This window comes from Globicephala melas, chromosome 14, assembly GCF_963455315.2.
Source record: "Globicephala melas chromosome 14, mGloMel1.2, whole genome shotgun sequence".
Taxonomy (NCBI): domain Eukaryota; kingdom Metazoa; phylum Chordata; class Mammalia; order Artiodactyla; family Delphinidae; genus Globicephala; species Globicephala melas.
The window spans coordinates 46429832-46453474 of NC_083327.1; the positions used below are offsets into that span (position 1 = coordinate 46429832).

Sequence of the window (23643 nt, forward strand, 5' to 3'; positions counted from 1 at the left end):
ATAGGGAATGGCACCCTACTCTACCCCAAGCAAATTGGTCTTACCACTGTGATCTTGGCTCCCTTTTCTACCTTTGTTGCAGTGAGAAGAATACAAGTCTTAAGCTGAGAACTTCCCTGCTAAAATCCTACAATGGCTTCCTGCTACTTTTAGGATAAAATTCAAACCCCAGGGCATACAAGGCTCTTTAGGTTCTGGCCTCTGCCCACCTCTTTAACCTGACCTCAGCGCTTCCCTCACCACCCTTAGCCCTTTGTTCTCTCCATTCTATGCTAGATGAACCCCAAATACCAGCCCCAAAAAGTCATGTTCATTTTTGTCTTGTACCTTTCCACGTCATCTCTCAGCTACCTGGTCCATCGTCATCACCACCAACTCACCATGACCTCTTTGATAGAATAGCTCCTACGTATCTTTAAAAACTTAGATATGCCATTTCTTTTAGGAAGACTGTCTTGAGCTCCCCACCATCCAGTTTGGGTTAAGTGTACTCCGCCCCTGCTCTCATCACTCCTCATGATTGCCTCTTCCTTCTCACTTAGCAGAAGTTCCTGTATCTCTATTTACCTCTCAAACTCTTCCCTGCAGTGTGAAGTCCTTGAAGGAAGTCCGGATTAGTGCTTTGCGCTCAGTAGAAGCTCAACAAGAGTTTATGGATTGAAGGGCTGATTACACCAAGCAGGAAGATTATAAATGATGAACACCAACACATTGGGTCTGTTCATTGTTACTCTATGGATGATGTTTATCATTTGAAAAGACTTGAAATTAGCAATGCAGAGAACACTGCCTGGTCTTTGTTCAGTGTTTGGAGAAAGTATCAAGACACACAGAGTGTCCCTCAGGAATTTCTGAGAATCTAAAATCAATTAGAGGGCTCTGTGAACACCTGCTGCCTTCCCCTGGGTACCCGTGGGTGCGTAATTAATCTTGACTGACTGACTCCATCTTTCTCTGTGTTTTGCCAAAACATGCCCATATGCTTTAAGTTACTTTTATTTGCCACTGTCCTCCTGTCTGCATTTTTCTTTCACGGAGTAGGAATTGTAGCAAAATGGTTGTAAGTTATATTCTCTAATCATCTTGTTTGATGTTTTTAGTGCTTTCTCAAATCCTGCTTCTCTTTTAATCATTGCAGTAAAATGAAATAATTAATTTTTATATGCTTCTCTGTTGCCCTGTAATTTTGTTACATCAAAAATATGTTCTAGACACAAATTATAATTTAGCTTGTTTTTCTGGATCCTGTATTGCCTGTAACCATTTGATTTACGCTATTAGAGAGCGATGCTACACTTTCTAGAGGCCCAAGCCTCTGTGTCTCTGGTGACATGGGAGTGGTGGGAAACAGGTGGGGAAAATACAATCTGTGAGTTACAAAGGGAGAGGTCAGCAGAGGAGGCAAAGTCATTTGGAGCAGCTTAACCGCCACAGTAGTAAAGGACTCTTTCTTCAGGGACACCATGCAAATTATTGTCCAAATTGTGGTTAAAGCATTTCCCCCCGGCCCTTATATTTTTATTTAATCTCTTCTCACCATTGCCGCCACCCTGCCCAAGGGAGATTCACAAATGGAAAAAATGAATTTCTCAAATTCTTAAGATAGAAGGTCAAGCTTATTGTATTAGAGCATTTTATTTTTGTTTTACAAATACTGTTGGTGGTAATTTAAATGTTGCTTATGATTGAAATGCAAAGTAACTTTTTCCATCTTGTGATCCTTGCTGGGGTTTCCTGAACTTATCTGTCTCAGACCATTCTCATGTTCTCTCTTTCCAGAGCTGGTCTCCAATAGACCTTGTGTTGTATTGTAAATGGCAAGGCTGGTGTTTATTCATTTCATATTATCATTAAGGAATGTAAGGAAATCGGCACTTACTGGTCACACAGAGCTAAAGCAGAGCTACGTGCTTTATATATGCTATATCTCATTTTAGTTCCCACCATAATCTAGTGAGGAAGAGATTATTTTCATCCTGATAGATTAGTACACAGGGGTTCAGAAAGCTTAAGTAATTTGATTGGACCAACAGACCACAGAATGGGGTGGGGGGAGCCTGGATTTGAACCCAATCAAGGTTGCTTTGGGAAGCCCATTATTATTCTACTCTACAAGGCTACATCCTATTGTGACTAAGGAGTATCACAAAATTCAGTATTTAATTTCTTTTTTATTCTTGTTGATTTTTTTCTCTTAAAAGTTTCAACCGTGGTTCCTAGTGGATTCTCTATGTCTCTTGTAAACTGCTTTGGAGGGTACTGTATGTACACATAAACGTACATGGTTATGCATGAGAAATGAGAGAGAGTTTTGTTGATACGTTAGAATATTTAACCAATAGCATTTTCTACTGAGGATTTTTCTCTTTTCTGTGTTCCCAATTTGAGAGTTTTTTTTTTTTTTTTTTTTGTGGTACGCAGGCCTCTCACTGCTGTGGCCTCTCCCGTTGCGGAGCACAAGCTCCGGACGCACAGGCTCAGCGGCCATGGCTCACGGGCCCAGCCGCTCCGCGGCACGTGGGATCCTCCCGCACCGGGGCACGAACCCGCGTCCCCCTGCATCGGCAGGCGGACTCCCAATTTGAGAGTTTTATAAAATAGTCTCTATCTTACAAAATCAAAATGTACCAACAAATGGCTTCTCTTCACAAATGTTGGAGTAGTTGACATGGTCCCAATTCTTCTGTCCTCTATCGGTCCTCATCTCCTTCCCACCTTATTTTCCTTTACTTGCCATTGTGTTCCCCTCCAACTTGGTGTCACCTAAAACCAGTTCCTAGAAGCTGATTCCACCCCTCCTGCATCCTTCTCTTTTGGGAGTCAGCTTCTCTTCTTTCAGTGAAACCTTTCTCTACCTGCTGTAATCTCTGATCTCTTTTTAGTCAGGACTACACAGTTGAAACAGATAAAAGTTAAGGGATTGTTAGCAGTATTTCTACAACTAAATTACAAGAGCAAAGACTTTGATTACGAGGTTTTATCTTTTTCAAACTCATCTGCCGTGGCTGGACAATGCTGGTGTATGGTGAGCCCTCAAAAAACATTTCCAGATTGTTGGCCAGGGCTGCCTATGTGGCTATACAGATACAAGGACTATACAAAATGGTGTGTTTACCAGTTGTGGGTTTCCACATCATGCACTCTGAAAATGACCAACCCAGTGAGTGGAGTGAGAGGCCTGCCATCTGCCAGGCACATGTAGATTAGGAGTCTTCAGTGAAGCAAGTCTCCTTAATACCAGGAATACTTTGGCATTATTAGTGCCAAGTTAGTTAGATGATGTGATGTAAATCGTAAGCAGGGTCTCAAGTTACTCAAAGATCTTTTTAGCCTTATTGTTCTTCTGTCCTAAACAAAGCCAATGCTTTGGCCTCCTAACACCTGCTTTGTGCCACCCAACCCAATCACAGCCTTTTCTCCATTTTCACTTGCTGAAATTCTTTAAGGCCTCTGTGTGTTCCCAGAGCATCCCATAGTTCTGCTAGCAAAGCACTTACAACAATTTAAATTATGCACATGGCTGGATAATATATCATAGTCTCCCTGGGAGGCTATTATGTACTCATTGCTTCAGAGGAGCCATGTGGAGAGCAGAAAGCAAAAGGCTTCTTCAACATTTTGGAGGTAGAAGCGTTTCCCCCGTAGCAAAATTTGCTGTTGTGCTCACCAAAACCTGTTTCTTTTTTCTCTTGGGCATAACAGCTAAACGATATTTTTCAGACTCACCTGTAGTCAGATGAGACCATAACTAAGTCTGACTTATGGAATATTGATGAAAGTGATCTGTGCCTCTTCCATACCTGGCCCGTAGAAACCTCCCAAGCAATTTTCCACTCTCCATCTCTCTTCCTCTGCTGGCTACATGGAGAGCCACTAAGGACCTAGAGGACAGTGGAGCCACGGAAGGGAAGGAGAATAGGTCCATGAATCACCATATGGGAGGTTTCCTGCTGCCTAATTCCAGTGAACTATTTAATGAGGGGATGGAGGATGGAGGTGGGGGACAGAAAACCCTGATACAGACAGGGTTGTGGAACCTGAAAATGAATGTGGAGACCAGGTTGGTAGGAGAACTCTACGAAAGGAACATGTATGTTCCCCAAACACTATGCAGCCCGGGTCAGGCACACGACAGACAACTGCAGGACACGGAGGCCACGATGGGCCAGGGGCCACTTCTCAGTGGTGACTGCGGAGGCCGATACCAAGCGTCAGAGGGAATGCTGGATGTTTCAGCAGATGCAGATGGGCAGGTAACTGCAGGTGGCCTCAAGGGACAGTGTTCCCCTTCCCAACCCCTCCCTAGCAACTCTTCAACACTTTGTAAGACCCACCTCCAAAACTATATGCAGCCTGTGGAAAGAGGAGGCCTCAAATGGGCTGAGATGACGTTTCTGCTACGCTGGGGGATTGGGAGCTGGAAACAGAAAGTAGGTTAAGTTATAAATTAAGAAATGTGTATATTTTTCACCACTGAGTATAAGGACGGAGATTCATCCTGACTCCCTCATTTGCTTGCCTGTCTTTCCTGCTGTGCTGTGAGCTCCGTGAGGCCAAGCCTGTCCGGTTCACCAGGGGTCCCCAGTGCCCAGCACATGGTAGGTGCTCAGTGACTACGTATGAATATGTGAACAAATGAGCAGTCTGTGGGTGAGAGGATGGTCCCATTTCTGTCTGTCAGTGGTGGCTGTGGGAAATAACTTCACATCATCAAGAGCAGAGGACCAGGTTGAGAGAGCCTTCTATTGGGGATTTCGTCCTTTCCTTTTAAAGGTCAAAAAGCTAAATGTCACTGAATCTATTTCCTGGGAGACTATGTTAGCTCCTGGGTCTTAAAATAAAAAGTACCAACGACAGAACACTGTCATCTTTGTGAAGGCTTCCTTTCATTCACATTTAACTGTTAGGGTCCTAAGTTCAGCAGACAATAAGCAGATTCAGTGGCAGGCTTCCACTGTGATATTTGTTTTTATAAAAAACGAGCTTATGCATTTCATATACTGTCTCTCCTTCACTCTGATTTCAATCATAATGATCACAAGCAAGTACCAACAGTGTGTTTATATGAGCTGGAAATACTACATTTGTTAATGATTTGAGAGGTTATTTTTGATGTATGATGATTTAAGATAATTTCAATAATGGGCTTTCATTTTACATGATAATTATAATCATGACAATAATTATTAATGTTGTCATGGTGAGGACCGTGTATTGAGTGCTTACTTGGAATATCAGTTGTTTTTAGGTACTTTTGAGCCTATGGTTTAATTGGTTTTGAATCTGTCCTCAAAGGAGGAGGTCCCTTCCCCATCCCTCTTGGGATCAATCTTGAGAGGCGTGCAGGGGCAGCAGAAACTCCCAGAATGATCTAGAGGAATCAGAGTATTGGAGGCTGGTGCCTCATCCATGTTCCCACCATAGGCTGGGAAGTCCCAAGACTAAGAGAAGCTGTGAGATCAGGGTGGTAGAGTTGAATGGTGGCTCCCAAAGGATATGTCCTCCCAGAACCTCAGAATGTGACTTTATTTAGAATTTAGACTTAATGTAAGAATCTTTAGATCAGGTCATCCAGATGAGGTTGGACCCTAAATCCAATGAGTGTCTCTATAAGAGACAGAAAAGGAGAGATAACAGAGAGAAGAAGGCCATGGGAAGATGGAGGCAGAAATTGGAGTTTAAGCCTTAAGCCAGGGAACGCCGAGGGTTGTCTGTAGCCACCAGAAGCTTGGAGAGAATCATGGAGCAGATTATCCCTCAGAGCTTCCAGAAGGAACTACCCCTTGAAACAACACCTTGATTTCAGATTTCTGGCCTCTAGGACTTTGAGAGGATACATTTCTGTTGTTTTAAGCCACCCAATTTGTGATAATTTGTTACAGCAGTCCTAGCAAACGAATACAAGAACAGAGCCAGACAGGAGCATTGATTCACTACGGTAGGAGGTTCCTGGAGCCGACAGCTGCAGCAGCTGTGCTCTGATTCCCTGAAGTGTTGGCCATTTGCCTGTTTGCTCCCAGTCTACCTCAGCCTTTTGTGCTCTCTGTTGTCGGGGGCATGGAGACGGCAAAAACTACACTTGGAGATTCCCTCTCCAACTGGCGCCTAATTAGCTTTAGCCAATGGATGGTGTTAAAAAAACAAAATTCAATTGAGGAAGTTTTAAAGATCTTAGTGGTTGTAGTCAACTATTCATGAATCAGGCAGCATCCCATCTAGCAGAAAGAAAAGAACTCTGGGGAGCTGTACAAAATCAAAGACTTGCATAGGTAGAATGGAGTGAGAACAAGGCAGTGACACTAGTAAAAAGTGGATTGGCTGTGACAAGGTCCCTTTCTTTTAGGGGAAGGCGGGGTCTATCAGGGAGATGACCTCACTAGTGCTGATCAGGTGATTCCTGATTGACTGGGTTTATGATTCCATTGCTGGAAGAGCCAAAACTGTAACTAAGTCTTAAGTCTCAGTTTGGTGCCGTGGGGCTTAGCATATGCTAAGTGACTTCATTTGGGGCCTGTTGTCTTGTTTTTAACACTGACAGTGTCAGACGACTGGCAAGGCAGGGATCGGGAATAAGTGAGCTCCATCTGTCTTCCAGCGTCTGGAGGCGAAATGGTGGTGTCGGCAGCGGCTGAGGCTGCTCTAGCGGCAGCAGTGGGCGGAAGGCGGGCTCTGGCTCCTGTACAGGTGCCTCGGCTCCAGCAGGGACCTCAACAGCACAGGGATCCTGGGCTGTGGGTCATGCTGTCTCCCCTTCTGCTCCTCCAGCTATGGGCAGCCATGGTTTCCTGCACTTACGGATCTTTGGGGAAACTTATTATCTTCTTTCGTCTTTCCAGCCATTCTAACACCCTTGCAACCAATGCCTGTATTAAATTTTCTCTGTTTGAAATGTCAAGAGAAGTTTTGTTTGTTTGTTTGTTTGTTTTCTTTTCTTCCCTGATTGAGCCTGACTGGTACACCTTACTTCCAGCTGTGGCAGAGAATGCTGCCCCCTGGCAGGCAGCTCGGCAGAGCTGTTCCAGGAGACATTTATGAAGCCTCCATCTAAAGACTCTCCTTCAGCCCTTCTTCTCAATTTTTCAGGAAATACCGAATTTCCGACACTAAAACCCTTTCTGCTTAGATTAGCCACAGTGATTCCCATTCTCTGCAACTAAACCAACCCTGACTGAAACAACAAGATTCTGGGATCCAAAGGCTTGGTCTTCTTTCTAATACTGTGTCTCTAAAGCATCTGTACACCCATCTCTCTGGCCCAGCATGGCGCTGTGGCTGGCAAGTCACACATACCTTCTGGTGACCAGAGATCCAAAATCTAAGAGTGGCTGCTGACTGCTGGTGAGGACACAGGGCAGACAGGTCAAGGGGGTTTATGGGCTTCACTTTGTTGGGTATTTGTGATCACAATGATCAGTTTCAAGGGGGTCATTTGGAGGTGGTTTCTTTATTTTGCACACGTTGACAGTAAAAGAATGAGTGGCAGATAGGCACACAAGTTTAGGTCAGACAGATCTGAGTGAATCCAGCTCCTCCATGTGTGGCCTGGAGTTCTCAGTTTTCTTATTGGAATAGGAGTAAAATGTCAGCAACAACTTTGGAAGATTCTTGTACAGGATTAAGTGAGATAACCTATGTATACATATAAAGCATTTGGCTTGGTGACTGGCATATAGGAAGTATTCAATTTTTAAAAAATAGCTATTTTGTTCCTAACTTTGCAACATGGTTTTGCTTGTAGGTATACTTTTAAGAACATGGAGGTGTAAATTAGTAATTTAACCAAGTCCACCGAACTTTGATGAGACTGCCTGGGCCGGGGCCAGTCTGTGTCACCTCCTGAGATACAAACCCAGAAGTCTGCTTTCAGGACTAGACGAGAAAACGCCCACTTAACTCCTGCCAGCCACAGTGATGATTGGTTGTTCAGGAAAGAGCATGAAGGAGCACATTAGAAGGAGCCTAAGTGTACTCTGGGCTAGTTTCATCCATAGATTTTTCCCAGAAGGCAAATGTGATTACAGAAGACCGTGAAAGCTTGCTGATGAGTATGTTCCTCTTTTTCAACAGAGTGCGAGTTTTGACTTTGGGGACAATTTTCTAGGAAAGTCTCCCTGAAACTAGTTTGCTGTTTCTGGGGATATGACTCCCAGGAATCATTCTTAGGAGGGATTCTGTAGAGAAGAATTTGAACACCAGGGTGGTCAAAGGGCTGCCTGGCCCGTTATGTGGGAACCTTGTTTTCTCTGTAACACGCTGCTGATGGCCTACTCAATGGTTGTTCCCCCTCCTCCTTTCTAACAGAAATCGGTTTTATTTGGACTGCAGCTTGTGATGAAGCATGAATGAACTAAGTCAATTACAGCAATCCTGTTCCCCTTTGCCAGTGATTGGTTTAGGGGGTCTAGCCAGTGACATAAGTCAGGTGGGGATTTCTAGGGGGCTTCTGCTGCAGGAGAGTCACCCCATCCTTCCTGCTTTGGAACTTTTCATGTACAGTTGTGATGCTTGGAGATGTTGCAGCCATGTTGCAACCATAAGGTCATGAGAATCCCAGACATGAACATGTAGAGCTCTTACATCACTGATCCACTGACCCCACCCCGGAAGTGCCTACCTTCAGACTTTTTGCTAAGTGAGATTATAATGAAGGGGCTCATTTGTTAGGCTGCTTTGATCCTGATTCAGTCTGGTGCAGTTTGCTGTCTTAGTTAGAGTTTGAGAATATGATTTAGTACAAGATCTAGTTGGTAATTTCTGGTTAAGTGTTGATCTCAAATTTTCTTAATTTTACTCTCTGTACTGGACTGTGCTTTATAATATATGGCAAAGGAGTTTGACTCCATATCTTCTGTCTCCTAATCAGCTAGTACAGGAGAAGACTGAGCAGAGTGTGGCTGCTTTTGAGCCTGGTGTGTCTCCGGTTAACAAGTTTATTCACACAATTGTATTGGGACAACAGAGATTTCCATACTGAGAGTCTTCAGTTATGTTATCCGTACCATAGTTGCTTGTAGACAGCGTCATGCTTGCTGCCATAACCTCAATAATTGGTTTTACCAAAACAACAACGAAAAAATACCCCAAACCAAAAAACCTCACAAAAAAATCCAAATGATATCTTCCTGATGATTATTATTTTTGTCTTTATATTGGCTCTTTACAATGTTTCTTTGCCATCCTGTTTTTTTGTTTTTTTTTTTATTCTTGAAATCTGCTACATGCTTGACACAAAAACTGTGTTTTGCTTGTCCTAACAGCTAATTACTTGAAGTGGGGAAAAAAATCTCAAATACAGACTGATTAACAGCATAAGCTTACAAGTTACCACGCACACATGGAGCCACACGTCTTCAGTGAAAATATCTCATAGAATTACATAAATTCACAAAGAAGCTTAAACCATATATTTGGGGAGAAGAGGAAGCAGGCTTCCTGTAGGAAGACCCTAGATACCTCTTTTTAACCATTCTAAAGACCTTTTTATATGTTTATAGACTTGGCATATTTTAGAGTCAAGAATGGGCTGTGAAGCTGCTGGAATTTTTACTCAAATAACCTGACTGGATGTACATTTTTAATAAGAAGTTTTATAAAAAGTTATTATAAACCAACAATATTCCGTAAAATATAATATTTACACAAAAATACCATTTCAATAACATCCTGTAAACTGGTAAAGGAGTCTTCCCCCTTTTTAAGAGCTATCTTGGTTTTGTTTTGAGTATAAAAGTAACATATGCTCCATGACAAAAATTCAAACTACACATTCAAATGTTCAAATGTACAGTGTGGAAGTTCCCTATAAGCTCATCCTCCCACAGACAACTACAGCTACTATTTAGTGCACAGACTTCCCGTTTCTTATGCATACATAATATATCTGTATAAATGGGATCACACTCAACATACTGTTTATAAACTGCTTTTGTCACTTAAAATATATATCTTGAACATCTTTCCAAGTCAAAAGTTATATACTTAATTTTTTAAAACAGATGCATAACAGTCCAATGGGTGGATATACCATATTTTATTTAACCAAATAAGTAAAAATTTTAAAACTTTTTTTAAACTGTTTTAAACAAATCTATAGGGGACATTCTATGTACCTACATCCTTGTGTACTTGTCTGATTATGTTTCTGAGGATATATTCTATGAAATGGAATGACTGTATTAAATGATAGTGCTTTAAAATTTTAATACACATCAGCAGATTTCTCTAGAAAATTTATATCAATTTGCACGCTTGTACACAATGAATGAGGGGACCCCCCTTCCCAATATCCTTGCAATTGCCAAGTAACAATCATTTGAATACTTGTCAATCTGAAAGATGACATCACTGATGTTTTGTTCTGTATTTAACTAATGACTAGTGAGGCTGAACATCTTTTCATTGGTTTATTGGCCACTTGTATTTCATACTTTGTTAACTGCTTGAGCATATCCTTTGCCTGTTGTCAATAGGAGGATTAATCTTTTACCTGTAAGAGCTTTTATATAGTAAGGGCATCAGTGGTTTGTATTTATAGAAGTTACTTGCTTGTTGAAGGATTCTTTATCCAATTTACTGAGGGTTAGTTACTCACATAGCTCCAGTCTTCTTGGAGAAAACACGTTGATTACGGGGTGCCTCCTCTTTGTTTCTGTGGCACTCTGGATGTGTATCCACTAGAACACTTCTTCACTCAGTAGTGAGTGTTTCAGGAACTGATTCCTTCATTAAACCTGTAACTCATGGCAGGCAGGGAGAATTCTTGTTCATCTTTGTACCTTGGAAGCAAACATGACGCTCCTTGAAAGTAGTCATTAAAATGGTAGCAAAGGCAAAGCCATTTGGCTTTCTTTTTCCGCTCTCTTCTAAAATGCAGCCCAGGCTGGATGTGCATAATAGTAGGACATTCAGTTTTGCTTTCTTCAGCCCAGTTTTGAATGCTAATGGTATGCCAGCATTATTCCAGAGGCAGCTACCCAGAAAGGAAGCACTAGACACCCCGGGTCATATGTCTATTTTTCAGTTCGAGGGAAAGGGGTCTGTCCCCCAAATTTGGAAAATGAGGACCAAAATGCTAAAGCCACTGTCTGCATATATGGTGCTGTATATGAAAGGAGAAAATTAAAACAAAAGACTGATGCTGGGAAGATTTAGCCTGACAGTACCTCAAAAATGATAGTTATGGAAAGGACCATGCCATATTTGAAACACAGATATTTACTCATTTATTTCTAGCTGCAAATGTATCTAGCTTTTGTAGGTTAATTTTGTAGCTTATTCTCTTTTTAGTGATCATACTGATAACTGAAACTTCTGAAGAGCTGTTGCTAAGCAAGGTAACTTGAAGCATGTAATGAAGCTTCCCCATGACTACTTAAATGTAAAAAAGTACTATCTTAAGTTTACTGCTTCATAATCAATCTACTTTTAATGTTTGTGTGATTGCATCTTTCCCTCTTACCTAATTAAAATTTTTGTACAGTCGTCTAAAACTGATCTAACAATCTAACAGAAGACCAAGGGGGAAATCTCCTTCAGAGAAAAATGTTTATAGAGTGACAAAGAGACATGATTTGGGTATTAAACATTGGGTTAGCTGGCATTATCTAACTGGTAACTTTGAGGATGTCCCTCCCTCTTTGTGAGCCCAAGACTTTATTGGCAGTCCCAGCCAATGTCATAAGACATAAAAGACGTGGAGTATAAGCACGAGAAAAAGACAATATTTTCTATATAGATTATACTCTATTATAAATTTGAAAATCCAAATGACGTTACAAATTATTAGATGTCATAAAATAGTTTGGCAAATTTGCTATATAAAAGATTAACATACAAAATAATTTGTATTGCCATATCAGCAATAAGCAAATAAGAATAGAAACAGGAAAAGAGATGTCATTCCAAGAGCAACAAAAAAACCAAAGGTAACCTAGGAAGGAATATGTGCAAGTTATCCATGGAGAATATTACAATACATGACTGAAGGACCTAAGGAAAAAAACTGAATAGATAGAAGTATATGCTGTGTTTATAGATGGAAAGACTGGATATCGTAGTTTGTTAGTTTTTTCCCTGAAAAAGCTTACAAACTCAATAATTTATTCCAATAAAATCCCAATAGAGTGTTTCATGGAACTTGACAAATTGATCCTGAAATTCATATGAAAAAGGCCAAGAGGCCTTTTGTATAAAGGGCCAAGAGAAGCTAAAATAATATTGAAGAAGGGAAAGAGGAGAGGCTTACCCTTCGGATATGAAGACAATTTATAAAGCTAGGGTAACACAAGGTGGTGCTTTTTTCCTGAGATAAACAAAAAGATTAATGGAACAGATTGGTACAAAGTAGAGCTCAGCAAAAGCCCGCACTCATAGGAGCACTTGATACATGACAGGGATACCACCATAAATCAGTAGAGAAAGGATGGGCCTTATCAAATAATGTCAGTACAGTGTAATAGCATTAGATAAATTCAAAGATAAATTCCAGGAAGATTAGACAATTAAATATGAAGGACAGAATTTTACAACTGTTAGAATAGAATATAGATGAATATCTTTATAATCTCTGTATAGGGAAGGATTTCTTAAATATAAAGACATGGAAAGCACAAACAAAAAGGTTGATAAATTTAATTATATTAGCATTGAGAAGGTTTTTCATTACAAAAGGTATTTAGAGGGCTTATTTACAACCTACAGACTGGGAAAGATCTTTGAAAGAAATATAATTGGCAAAGAATTCGTTCTAGGATATATAGAAAACACCTATGAATCAACAGGCAAAAGGCATACAGCCCAGTATAAAAATGGGCAAAAGAAATGTATGAATAGCCCATCACAGCAAAAGAGAACACCTGAATGGCCAGTGAACATATGAAAAAACATTCAATTTCTAGTGTGGGAATTGGAAATGAAAACAATCCTGAAATAACACCTTAAACACGTTAAGGCTGGCAAAAAATGGAAATGCTTGATAATAGCAAATTCTGCAAGTCTTTGGAGAAATAAGCACTCTCTTCCATGACCTTTGCAGCCCAGCAGGAGAAGAGCTTAGTGTTTAAGAGGGTGGACTCTGGAGGCAGCCCTCCTCCGTTGCTGGCTGTGTGACATGGTCAGCATACTTCAAATACCCGTGCCTCAGCTGCTTCATCTGTGAGCCACACATGACCGGAACAGCCAGATGTAGAGAGAGCTTACTTATTTCAAACCAGGCCCTGTTCTAAGGGACCTCACTGAGTTTGTGTGAGGATTAAATGAAAAACTTTAAATAGTTCCTTCTCACAGGGTTAATACTATACAGGTATTAGGCATTTTCATTTGTTAATATATAGTAAAACTAAAGCTGTCCATACACTTCAATCTGATGATTGCATTTTGAAGTGCAAATTCTTGAGAAACTCCCGTACATGTGCTCAGGGGGCCTATATGTTAATTTTATTGCAGTATTGCTTATTACAGCAAAAAGTAAGACTACCCGAACGAGTAGGAGGAAAATAGATAAGTAAATTGGATGTGTTCATTCAATCTTGAGAGAATTAGAGGTAACAGCATGGATAAATGTCAACCATATAATATGAACTGAAAAGCAACAACGGACTGATACACACAATAAGATACCATTTGTTTAAAGTTCAAATACATGCAAAACAATATGATGTGTTTATGACAAATATAAATGTGGCAAAAGTATAAAAACAGGTATGGGGGACCTTACCAACATCAAGATAATGGTTACATGAAGGTGAGAGAGGGGCATCCGGAGTCAGGGGAATAAAGGACCCAGGCTGATGGGAACTCAGTCATATCGTGGTTGCATCATCTGGAACATACAGCTCCTCTGTTGCTGCAGAAGCAGACAAACAAGACGGGAGAAGCCCTGATGGGCTTTCTACCACCTCAGCCCAGAAATGACAGGTGGTTTCTGTTCACATTTCATTGGCTAGAACTAGTCATGTGGCCCCACCCATCTTCAGAGGAACTGGGGGAGGCTCGCTTGTGGTGAACGCTAGTGATGTCCTCCACACTTGGCCTGTGGACTAAATGTAGACAGAGCACACTTAGCTTCTGAATAAATAACCTCATATTGTCCTTTGTTTCCCCTCTTGATCTGTAAATCCTCAATAATTCAGTTTACCTGGACCCCTGAATCACTGGATCTTCAAGAATTAGATCAAATGCCTTGAATACCTTTATAAAGAACAGCTGTTCATTTCACAGAATCACCAGATGGGAGCAGAGGTTACTAGGATTTTCTTCCCACAGGTTACTAGGATTTGACTCAATGAGAAAGTCTGGAGTGGTTCTACATTTTTTTAAGGTTTTGTACAAGTGTCTAGAATATTTTGGGTCTTAAAAAGTAGATGTTAAATAGTAATTGTTGTTATTCTTTTTAAATAATTTAGGATTTATCCCTTAGTGACTTAATAAGGCCCTTTGATTAGGGAGTCTTTGAATGAGGTGCATGCTGACTGGTAGATCGTCTGTGAGCCTGGGAGGCTTTGAAAGGCTCATTCATCAAAGCCAGCAGCTTTGGCAAACTGAGCTACAGCTTTTTTTTTTTTTTTTTCGCGGTGCACGGGTCTCTCACTGTTGTGGCCTCTCCCGTTGCGGACCACAGGCTCCGGATGCGCAGGCCCAGTGGCCATGGCTCACAGGCCTAGCCGCTCCGTGGCATGTGGGATCTTCCTGGACCGGGGCACGAACCTGTGTCCCCTGCATCGGCAGGCGGACTCTCAACCACGGCGCCACCAGGGAAGCCCTGAGCTACAGCTTTAATTAGCATTATGTTGCTTTCTTCAGTTTGGATTTTGCGTAAGTTGAAGCAGCCGTGGAAATATTTTACTAAAATCCACCTGCTCACTCAGCATCAGCTACCCCTTCAGTTTTCCATAAATAGCTCAGAATGAAGAGTTGACACTTTACTTGTTTCCGTACTCACAGCTTGGGTTCTCAGCTGAACATATGGAAAAGTAGAGCTTACGACTCTTCTTGAGCCAGGTAAGTGGGTACCTGAGGCTGTTTTCTTAGTACCCTCCTCGATCCCCATCTGGCTCTCAGGTTTGGAGCTGGACTTGTATTAAGTCAGAGCTCTAGCTGGCTTTGATGTTGCCCTGGCATGATCTTTTTTCTTTTCTCTGGATATGCTTAAAAAACCAGCTCTCTCATAAGTCACTCTCAGAGCTGCCTAGATCTTTTACTTAGGCACCTGTGTCAATCTGTCTTCAGTTAAGTATAGGTGATAAATAATTTGGGTCTATCATTAAGCCAATTTCTATAAACACAGTATTGAAATAGGATAAAAACTATTCTGATAACACAGTGTATTCTGTATTTTGCAATTGGTCTCCCCTATTGGTGATATTTTCTTCACGCACTTCCATTCAAATAGTATATGAGATTTGAGAGTTTCTCTGTAGTACTGGAGGGAAGAGGAAGAGGCATATGGATGGAGGTGTGCCACTTGTGATGGTGCTAGCAATTCACTATGATAGGAAATAGCTTAATGCTTCATGGCAGTTTGGGTGGATTCTCTTTGTCCTCCATGGTTTCTGGAAATGGATACCTGACTGTACAGAAACCCCTCTATGTTGCAAAGTTTACTGATCCTCTTAGAACCAATTGAGCACATTCAATGCCTTTCAGGATAAAAAGGAAAATAGATTCCTACGTTCCACATTCCACTCCAGTATACCTGGAGCAGACAGAACAGGAGTGTGTTCAGCTTAATTAAGCAAGGGTGTGCTGAACACGGAGAAGCACCTCCGAGTTAACCTGCAGTGGAGGACTCATTGCCCAGCCGTCTGCTGAGAGCCTCCAGCTGCTCCTTCAGGGTTTGCCTCCTCTCCGGGAGTGGCCTCTCTCAAGGGCTCCACTGGTCAAATGGTGGTATAAAGGCCTGGAGAGTTTGGCCTGATGTGGTTCAACTCTAATGGGCAATATTTACTCCCTGATGTGGTTCAACTCTGATGGGCAGTATTTGCTCCTGAGGTCCCCATCGAGTTGGCTGAGGCTTCATCATGCCTGCGTCACAGCCAGTTCCCTCCAGTGGACAGGGCTTCTTTCCTCTCCCTTCCACAGATGGTGCTCCTTAATAATTCCCTGTATGCCAAACTCTGTCTCAGCATCTGCTTTTGGACAATGCAACCTGCAACACAAAGCAAAGCTCCTTCCTTGCTAGTCAACTGCGTATGCTAAGCACAGCTCTTCAAGAGTGGAAGCTCAGGTGGGGAAAGGGGTAGAGCACCTGGAAGGGCCATAAAATTGTGGATTCCTGTGACACTGAAAACTGAACATGTGGGTCCTTTGAGTTCATAGAGTCCAGATTTTCTAAAATTGTCTTCTAAGGAAGATATTAGCACTCCTTGTGACAGAGGTCCCATGGTGCAAACATTTGGGAACTACAGCATACTAAATTTCTCCTTGGAAATTTGTAATGCACATTAATGAGAACTCCTATTGTAAAGAACATAATTTAACTTTAGCTTAATGACAATTATCCAAATTTATTTGATTTTAGAATGCTTTTATCCCCATGAAACAACCGTTAGCAGTCCACAGCACTAGTGTTCTTTTGATAGCCCTTTGGGAAGCTTTGATGGAGACATATGTAGAAATTGAGTCCCAAATAGACAAAGTAACTCCCAAAGGCTACAGAATTATTCTTGGCAGAATCAGGACTGGAACTTAGGCCCCCTGAGCTTTTCCCAGTAGTTTACCTGTGAGGTCCAGCTACCTCTCTCATGTAAGCTTAAAATGATAATTTTTTTTGTTTTTGGTCTCATTTTCAACTGAGGCTCAATGGCTATAAGAGTAAACTACTCCTGCATTCTAAAATACGGTGTCAGAACTCTGAGCAAGACACAAATGGTGAGGCTGACCACAGGTAACCAGCTCTCACTAAGACGCTGAAGTTGGAAATTGGGCCGTTGTCTTGAGAGACTGATACAATGAGGGGGGTTACCCCTCCCTTCAAGTAAAGTGACAGTGGCTTCCAGAGACCACCCCAAGGGCCGGGTCGCATCTCCTGCCAAAGAGAGGCTGGAAATCAGCCTGGGGCCGCAGAGCAGAAGGCTGTGGTTTAGGAAATAACAACAATCCCACCAGTGATGGGACAAAGGGGGACATTTTCCATGGTGGGCTTGAGAGACAGCCGACCTGGAGTCCTCAAACAGGACTTGGCACAAGAGGGCTGCCTGGAGGGGAGATCAAAACAGAAGAATTGTGCAGGTGGAATACTGAGAGAGCCAAAGGGGAGTTTTAAGAAGCTAGTCAGAAGGCACATCCCACACAGGGGACTGCGGGTGCCACCTGGGTGACGGGGGCTCCCCCAGAGCTCATAGAGGTCTGTTCCTGAGACCAAGTTGGTTTTAAACATCAGCATGGCCTGGGGAGCTAATGCGCGCTCATTGTAGGAGGGAAGGGTCCCCTCCCCCTTACCTACCTTCCTTTCTCTTCCAAATAACCAGAGCTAGCTAGAAGGTGTGAGCAGCCCCCCAAGGCCCCTCTCCTACCCAGCGCGATGCCTGAGACAGCCACTAGCTGGAAGGTGCTAGATGCTAGGAGAGGCTTGTTGGGAGCATTAAAAGCTAATATTACATTGTAGCTCATGTATTATTTGCTTAATGGTGACTGTTCTTATGCCTTGAAGTTACTGGAAGGCTTTTCTTCTCTAGGAGAAAGGCCGTGACACCTGCCCAGGATTTCGCTTCAGGGAGCGGGTGGGGCACGGGTTATGCATAGAAGGGAGCTGACAACAGATTTGCAGCAGCAGGACTGAGAAAGGAAAAGTCGCTGTATGAATCCACAGGGTAGTGGTTAAAAGTAGAGACTGTGGAGCCAGACCACCTGAGTTTGCATCCTACACTTAAATCCTCTCTGCCTCCATTTCCTTACCTATAAAATGGGAATAATAGTAGAACCTACCGCATAAAGTTATTATGAGAATTAAATTTGTTGAGACATAACAAACTCATAGAACGGTACCAGACACCGTGATAAGTGCTTTATACATATTGGCTATTGTGGGTCTAGCGCTCAGGTTACCTGTTATATAAACGTGTATGAGGGTCCCAAGGATGACCATTCCAGTAAGCCAAAAAGTAAGTGAACTTCCTTCCCTGTTGGACTAGGAGAGGTTGGTCTGTACCCTGTTGTCCATAACAGGCAAGCTTATTATCATTCTACTGATAGTTCTGAAGATTTCCTTTCTCTCTAGGAAAACATGTTATGTATCTGTGCACGGCTAGGGGTGTAGACACCGGCATAACTCCTTTAAGTTTTATGCTCCCCTTGCACCAGGGCTAAATTTTTACTTCATCTGCTCATCAGCAGGAGGTGCTGTCCCTGAGGAAATCTAGTAGAGCTGGCATGTGCCATTCAGCATTCAGGACACTGTGCTCCAAAGTGAATGTTTAGCATCCCTTGAATAAGATTTCTGGTCTGTTTTGTTGATTCTCATAGTCTGTGAATTCCAGTGTCAGCTAATAGGAAATCTTTTTCGCTTCCTTGCCCGTGACTTCAATCTATGTTTTCAAATGAGGAGGGAGTGGAAACTTAGATTTTTTTTCTCGTCTCTTGGAAATGAGATGTCTGAGGTTTGGAATCTGTCTAGTGGTTTCCAAGTACTCAAAGCAGAATTTAAAACAGGAAATTTAAAGAGATTTGACATTTAATTTCTATGAGTCATGTCACTTGTTCTTAACTATGACCTACACACTTAGCATTTAAAATCAACATCCATCTGCACCGCATGCAATTGAGTTAAATAATAGCCACATATGAACAAGAAGATCAAGGATGTATTTTTTTTTCATTCTGTGTTCCCAGTTTGTTTGTCTCTGTTTTGTATTTACTTCTTCTCTCATCATATAAACAATCTGAAACATGATTTTTCAGTACTAGGAAAATGACTGAGATTTCACTATGATGACATATGATTAAATTATAAATACAGGGCTTCCCTGGTGGCGCAGTGGTGGAGAGTTCGCCTGCCCATGCAGGGGACACGGGTTCGTGCCCCGGTCCGGGAAGATCCCACATGCCGCGGAGCGGCTGGGCCCGTGAGCCATGGCCGCTGAGCCTGCGCGTCTGGAGCCTGTGGTCTGCAACGGGAGAGGCCACAACAGCGAGAGGACCGCGTACCACAAAAAAAAAAAAAAAAAAAAAATTATTATAAATACAGAGCAGATATTACCTTGCCAACGTGGGACACGCAGATACATAAATTAACTGGAGGTGTGCAGTTTGGGCGTCTTATGTATCTTTATCTCTGTGACAAATTTGAGTTAAAAACAAATCTAACTGAAGTTAATGACTTGTTCATTTGGTTCCTCATATTGACCTTTGAAACAAAGACCCAGATTGAGTGACTTTCGTTAGTTCTGTTTTCCCAAGATTGCTGTTACTTCACTGGGAATCTCTGAAGGAGGTTTTTGCCCGGATAGGTTTATGTCTGAAAGAGTGCTTCAGCCAACTTTCATCTGGAATGACTGGGCCACCCTACAGGGTTAATTTTCTGGCAGTTTCTTTCACATTCCCATGCACCTATTGGAAGGAGCAACTTGTCCACAGTTCTGGATGTGGCAGGAGAGTGCTTGCAATATAGTGGTGACTGAGCATTCAATGCCTCTATAGTATTAATTTCATAAAATGCAGTGGACTCCTACACACAAAGGGAAAACATGAGAATATGTGTTTCCTTTAATGTGAACTCAAGGAAAAATGTTTTCTAAAACTCCAAATGTCTTATACACATTGAATATTAAAATCCATGAGCAAAGCTCTTACCCATCATCCATAGTCTAGATAGTAAAGAGACCCCAAGCAAGCTACTGATTTCATAAGAAACCACCATTGGTCTCATGCAATTTAACATATCATAACTGTAGCTGAACTAAGTAGCAGACCTACCTGGCATAAAATATGGTACATTTAGCCTGTTTTTGGTAATAGGTCTCTATAAACTTTCTGGACACGTCTTGACCAGGAATGGAGCTAATTGGTGAGTCAGTTGCTGAGGGTTCTAATGCACCTCTTAAGGGGGAGTTAAGTCACATAGGACTGTTGCTAGCCCCAAGAGTTGAACCCTCAGCCAGGAGGTGACTGGAGGAAATTTGCTCTGTAAGGCTGGGTAGGATTTAAGTCAGTCCAATTAAACTTCTGAATTAGATTGTACATCTACAAGAGGCCAGAGATAGTAGAAGAAACCCAAGGCCCTGTGGAGTAGGAATACACTACTTTTCCATTATTGTCTGGGAAACGCTTCACAAAGCCTAGGGAGACCAAACCAAGAGCTTCATAATGACCCATTAAGGGCAAGAGGGTAGAAGCAGGTTTAGAGAACAAGGAAGATTCTCTTTACTTCGGAGCATAACTGAAAATTCACTTGTGTTATTTCTTCGTTTCATCTTCTCTTTCCCCCTTCTTCTCATTCATTTCCTGTCTCCTATGGATAGGTACAGTGCAATGAACAGTTGTGGTAATAGACCCCATGATACTACGGTTGCCATACCATTTGATGTCCGATATTATTTTAAGTAGAGTCCCAGGTCATTGCTGAGGATTTACTTAGCATTTTTAGAGGATTCTCTAGCATTTTAGTGTAATTACTAACAGACAACAAAAGAGCAAAAATTCTGAGTGATGGCATATGTGTAGAGGTAATTATAAAAGTGAGAAAGATTTATTCCTTAACACTTTAATGTGGTTTACTTTCATCTTAGTTATAGCAGCTCCTAAAGAGTTTTCTTCACTTGAGAGTAGTTATTGGCAACGCATTAACAACCCACTTAAGATATTAAAAAGGGTCAGTGATCAAAATATGTCCACCTCATTCCAGTTGTGAATTAAGTGAAAAATACTCATCCAATTTCGGTGAATTTTTCATTATTACCTGATTTCTTCAGATTGACCCCGCGTGCAGTGGTGGTAACATTTATCCAGTTAACAAGTGGTGAAAAGAGCTGTATACATGGTAAAAAGAGGACTACATTTATGTACATCAGAAGTACCATCCTGGGTCAGACTACATGTGTGGCTAGGCAGGTGCCTGACAGTCGAGTCTAGAGCAATGCTGTGAGTGGCCTCACGTGAGAGGTAGGACAATGTGATTGAAAGCATAGTGACCTTGATCTAGGCAGACCCCTTGGGGAAAACGCCCGAGCCATTGGGATTTTATGAATTAGGGTCTGAGTTTGAGTTGCAGAGGTGGTACAGGTCGTGCTGTTTTGCACAGGCCTAATTTTCTTCGTATGAAGGTCTTCTATTTCAGATTTTGATGTCATTTCCAAATCAGGCTGTCCAACTGTCACAGCGATACTGCCGCTGCATTGGGAGGAGAAGCCATTTATTACCAACTTCCACTTGTGTCCGGTTCCTAGACTACATTGGCTGTGGTAGGCTATGAATTAATGTTCTATTGTATATGTTCTATTGTATTTTATATCAAAGGACTTATTTATTAAATGAAAACATTGAAAATATACAGAAATTTATAATTTCATATTTTCAGTATAATGGTAGCCTTGTAAAAAGATGAAAGTAACTTGGCCTCTGTTTTATATATGTATATATATATATATATATAAAAAATATAATTTACAATCTACTTAAAAGTGGTTAATTAGCATTTAAAAATGCTAATTAGGAGTCCATACCCCAGAGGTAGCTAGTTAAATATTGTTATCTAAATCTGCACCAGTGTGTTTTGTTATTTAGCCAAAGGGATGTTATAAATAATTATTCACTGAAGAAATGAGTAATGTTTAAGATGTATGGTTGGCTAGAAAGATTGTACAGGCATCTTTATCCTTTTATGAAAAAACAAACAAAGAAATCAAGGACCCAGCAAACATCCCGCAAATGCAGCTGCATAAAATGTTTGTGTGACGCTTTAGCTCTAGAACTCCGTTTGGTCATTTGTGACTCCTGTAATGGAGGACTAAGTTGTGTTAGCTGGGGCTGTTATAACAAAACACCACAGACTGGGTGATTCAAACAGCAGACATTTATTTCTCACAGTTCTGGAAGCCAGGAAGTCTGAGGTCAGGTGGCCGCATGGTTGGGTTCTGGTGAGAACCGTGTTCTCGACTTGATGGCTGCCTTCTTGCTGTATCCTCATAGGATGTAAAGAGAGAGGAGGAAAGCTCTGGTGCCTTTCTCTTCTTATGCAGGTACTAATCCTGTCATGGGGATCCACCTGTGGATCATTTAAACCTAATTACCTCCCAAACCCCACCTCCAAATACCATCCTATTGAGGGTAAGGGCTTCAACTATGAATCTGAGGGGGGACACAAACATTCAGTCCATAACGGGGTTACTTTGAGAGAAGAGTTTGCTAAGCTTAAAAGAACAGGTTGTATGACTGTTTCCGTACCGGCTTGTAGAACGATGTTGGTATGTGTGGCACAATTTAGTCTGACTTGTTTTCATTTAACGTACAGTCTGGCAGCCACGTGGTGGGGAGGAAATGTGTAGTTCTCAGTTCTCCAATTGTTGCTGTCAACCTTGGAGGGCCCTGCTCTGATGTAACAACTCCGTTCTGTATCTTTCATTAACCTTTCAAACTGGAAAAGCAGTCCTTCTCAACTGGATTATATTTTTTTCCATCAACAAACTCAAACCATGTAAATATGTGAAATCAAATTAATGAACTGTGCACATAAAGAGCCTCAAACATGGCGTTGAGATATTTCTTCATGCAAAGCAATCATTCTTTTTTTAAAAATTATTGAAGTATAGTTGATTTACAATGTTGTGCTAGTTTCTGGTATACAGCAAAGTGATTCATATATGTATACACACATATATATGTACATATATATTCTTTTTCGTATTCTTTTCCATTATAGTTTGTTACAGGATATTGAATATAGTTCTCTGTGCTATACAATAGAACCTTGTTGTTTATCCATGTTATATATAATTGTTGGCATCTGCTAGTCCCAAACTCCCAATCCGACCCTCCCCCCATACAATCATTCTTTATTACTGTGAGTCCTGAACCACAGGGATGGTTCAAGATAACCACAACAGAGAGTTGTCAGGCATTGAAAACTGTCCTCAGTGATGTGCAGAAGGAATGGGGACAATCAGTTGATTATTTAATTATCAGTGACTCAGATTCTTCCAGGGATGAACCGTAGAAGTCTATTGAATTTTCACATTCCTAGTCTGGAAGTCAGAAAGACATTCTTTAGTGTAAGTACTGCTGTGCCCGTAGAAAACAAATTATTTGAAATTTATCTTTATCTTATTTTTCTTATTTATTGAGACACTCTGTAGGTCTTATTTCCAGGCTTGTGATTTTAAAAGTGTGACCATTTTGAATCTCTTTGCAGGGGTGACAATGTGGTTTTTTAGAACAATTTCAGATGCCTTGTTGATACTATTGACTCAGGGGTGAGGTACTTGGAATGTGGAGTTTGAAGTAGAAATTCAAAACGTGAAGGAAGGAACAAATAAATAGGAGTTTCAAGGCACAGATTGGTGATGAATTACTCTGATATGCCTTAGGGCCTTGCTTATGCTAGATTAAGAGCCTTGTCTTTTAAAATCACTGTATATGTGGAACTGAGTTTAGTAACGTGCGCAGTTAAGAACTTTGTACATTCTTAAACAACAAGGTCCTACTGTACAGCACAGG

The 23643-nt window shown here is 41.4% G+C and overlaps 1 protein-coding gene across 1 annotated transcript in view; it reads left to right on the forward strand.

Annotated features, from left to right (window-relative positions):
* Positions 1 to 4496: 4496 nt before the first annotated feature.
* The window catches only part of SLC35F1 (solute carrier family 35 member F1), a 485769-nt gene continuing 466622 nt past the window's right edge, over positions 4497 to 23643 (forward strand). Inside the window, exon 1 of the mRNA XM_030853597.2 lies at positions 4497 to 4598. The gene's annotated coding sequence lies outside the window, so the exon portion shown is untranslated. The remainder of the gene's footprint in view (positions 4599 to 23643) is intronic.